The sequence below is a fragment of the Tupaia chinensis genome, unplaced genomic scaffold (genome assembly GCF_000334495.1).
Source record: "Tupaia chinensis unplaced genomic scaffold, TupChi_1.0 Scaffold000054_1, whole genome shotgun sequence".
NCBI lineage: Eukaryota > Metazoa > Chordata > Mammalia > Scandentia > Tupaiidae > Tupaia > Tupaia belangeri.
The window spans coordinates 3119876-3123368 of record NW_006159512.1 but is presented as its reverse complement, the minus strand read 5'-3'; the positions used below and the strand labels follow the sequence as shown (position 1 = coordinate 3123368).

Below are 3493 nucleotides of genomic sequence, written 5' to 3'. Positions count from 1 at the left end.
AGGTGTGGGGCAGGCGCATGCTGCTGCCGCCGGCGTGGCAGGGCCCCGGGGGACACGCAGAGCCCGGAAGGGCCCGCGACGTCCCCAGGCCGGACGCAGCCTTGGCGCCCGGCCCGCCTCCTGCCGCCGCCAGCTTAGCAGGGCCCCGGGGGGACACGCAGAGCCCGGAAGGGCCCGCGACGTCCCCAGGCCGGACGCAGCCTTGGCGCCCGGCCCGCCTCTTGCCCAAGAGTGTTTTTTTAGAACTGGATGTGGATTTGTTTTTGTTTTTGGAGCATCAGATAACTTGATATATTAGAAAATAAATGCAATATGTATTAGATTTCTGTTTGAACACGTATCTCATTAAATTTGAGAGGTGGCTTGTGAGAGAAGTAGACTTACATAGTATTCAAAATAACTGAATTTTAATCTTAACTACAAGAAGTATAGCTAGTGATTAACTGGATAAGTTTTTGAGTTGGTGTGTTTTTTGAATCCCAGAACTGCCACTTATTTACTGTGTGACCTTGGGCAAGTTTCTTGATCTTTTTAAGCCTTAGGTTTCTTCAATTTAACATAAAATAATTATAGTGCTTGCCTCTTGGGGTTGCTGTGAGGATTAACTGAGACAATGCACACAGAGTATTTAGTACTTCATTATTATCATCACCATCACCCTCACCGTCATTATCATAATTATCATCAGCAGCAGTGGTATTAATTAGCAACCTTGGCCAAGCTGTTTAATCTCTGACTTCATTAAGTTCTCTCATTTCTAAAATGAAGGGTCTAAACTTGTAGATCTCCACGAAGCTTTCTTCTTATTATTACTGCAGAGTCTTTTGCCTTCGAGCGTATGCACTTGCTAGAGAGAGAGAGATAGGGAGAGAGAGGGAGACAGTGAGAGGGAAAGCGAGAAATCATCCCTCACCCCTAGGGTGTGGGGTGGTGGTCATGCCATTGTCCTTTCTCTGCCATTTTTCTCCCAGGATCTTGGGCACACATACACACTGGTGTGAATTTCAAGCCACTGGGTCCAGGACTCAAAGTGTGGTTGGCCCCGTGGGCGTCCAGCAACATAACCACTACACCATCTGCTGGCCCCTTTGTAGTTGTATTATTAATAGGAGATAATATTTTTGAGAGTACTTTGTAAAGGCCTAATAAATGTGAGGTGTTATCATCATTATCATCTTATGGAGTCTTTCAAGCTCTTGGAAGGTTATGAAAAAATTAAAAATACCTATTAATCATTGGTTCTCCTGCCTTCTTATCTCAAAGCTGGGACAAAAGCAGAGAGCAGTTTGTTTGGCAAACCCCTCATCTTTGCTTCGTCATCATTATTCTAAACCATATTTACCCCTTTTACATAGCAAATCACAGAAAATGATAGGATCCCTGAATCAGGACCCAAACAGGAAGAAGTCTAGGACTGAGCATGGCCTACCCAATGCTTGCTTTTTTTTTTTTTTCTTTTTTCTTTTTCTTTTTTCTTTTTTCTTTTTCTTTTTCTTCTTCTTCTTCTTTTTATTTTCCCTTTCCTTTTCCTTTCTCTTTCTTTTTTCCTTTTCCTTTTTCTTTTCCTTTTCCTTTCCTTTCCCTCTCCCTCTCTCCCTCCTTCCCTTCACCCCTCCTTCCACCATCCCTCCACCCTCTCTCTCTCTCTCTCTCCTTCTTCACTAAGGACAGAGGGCTGGGGTAGACATTCCACAGAAGCTAGAGAAGAGACAGCCCTGAGTATAAATTAATCTCTTATAAAGCCCGTGCTTTGCTGCTTCTTGGTGAAGCTTTTGTCTCTTTGGAGGACAAAAAGCCTTATCTGGAGGACTTCAGCTTCAGTGAGTGTCAGAAAAGGTTATCATTGCCTGGGGAAAAAGCAGACTGAATTTCTGTTCAGACAGAAATTGATTTACAGTACAGGGAAATAGAGATGTGTCTTTCAAATAATATTGAGGGGGAAATCATGTATATGAAATTAAGAAATAGTAAACAGGAACGTTTAACTCTCTCTAGATTGTTTTTTTTTTTTTTTTAAGTTTCTTCCTTACATGAGTAAGAGAATCAGAAAGACAGGTACCCCAACAGTCTCCTCACATCAGGATCCGGCCCAGCCTTGGGTAGCTTCATGGGCGTGTATGCACTGGGCATTTTCATCGTGATCCCCAGACGTGCACCTGGAACCTTCCCGGAACATCTTGTTTTGCTGTTACCCTGTCTTTCTGGCCCCTCTCTAGATTTTAAAATCAGGGATAGTCACATTTACTAGCTCTCCAAACTACAGAAAATATTTAGAAGTTTTAGGTAATGATAATAACAAGAGTGAATATTTGTTCAATCTTACTTATGTGCTGGACACTGTGCTCAGAGAGTTTTATATGTATCGCTATTAAATATGCACACATACATTTTAAAGAATTACACTTTTCTTTGTTCTTTTACCTCAATATTTCTGTTCTTCCTTGCATACCTTTTACTTGCTCAATTTTATTTCTTTTTTTCTCTTTCATTTATTTATTTTTACATTTTTCCACAAACATTTACTTTACATAGCAAAAAATTTTAGCTCATTACTTCATAATTCTTGACAGTTTCAATTTTATTTCTGATTCTTCTATGAACTCTGTATTTTGACAAAACTTTTCTGTATGATGGTTTTCAACTTTATTTTTTTATTATTCAGACTTCAAGCCCCTATTTGGAACTCTTCTCCATCCTCTTTTCTGTTATCCATGCCCATCTTTCAAGGCTTAGCTCAGAACTTGATCTTGAAGCTGTCAAATCTCTATGGTGTCCACGGCTCCCATTCCTTGTTCCAAACACTAGTATGGCAGATACATGTTTGATACATGAGCCCAGTGCTATGTTTTAAATTTGGATATACTATAAGATTTTATTCTAGTAACTGCTGAATGAAGTTGTTCTTCAGTAGCTATAAAATGGAAAAATAGAAGTGACGTGTTTTATATAAATCTAGAATAATTTGCACCAATTTTTTGTGTGGCTTTCAAAAGTTTAATGGTAATTCCAGAGTAATTAGCATGATTAGGTATTCATTGAAGATATCTTTAATCATGTTTATATGAATACCTGAAACATTGTTCAAATTTATTAGGATAATACACTGGCTACATTTATACTCATTTTGTTTATAATGAAAGTAACAGTGTCCAGTTAGAAGCCTCTTAAAAACAGTATAATTTTGGGACCAGCAATTAGCATAATGGCTATGTCGCTGGACTCCCAAGTAGTTGACCGTGGTTCGCGTCCCGGACCCGGTGGCTTAAAATTCATGCCAGGCACATGTGCATGTGTGCCCAAGATCCTGAGAGGAGAACGGAAGAGAAAGGATCGCGGTGTGGCCATGCCCCCTGGGGGGTGATTTCTCGCTTTCTGTCTCTCTGTCTGGCGAGCGTACATGCCCTATAGCAAAAAACAAAAACGAAACCCCCCCCCAAAAAAAAATATAATTTTGAAATAAAGCTGTGGTAAATAGATATTGTTTATATATATA

The 3493-nt window shown here is 40.2% G+C and overlaps 1 protein-coding gene across 11 annotated transcripts in view; it reads left to right on the top strand.

Annotated features, from left to right (window-relative positions):
• Positions 1–3493, top strand: part of ANKS1B (ankyrin repeat and sterile alpha motif domain containing 1B) — a 1163098-nt gene that overhangs the window by 90065 nt on the left and 1069540 nt on the right. The window lies entirely within an intron of this gene.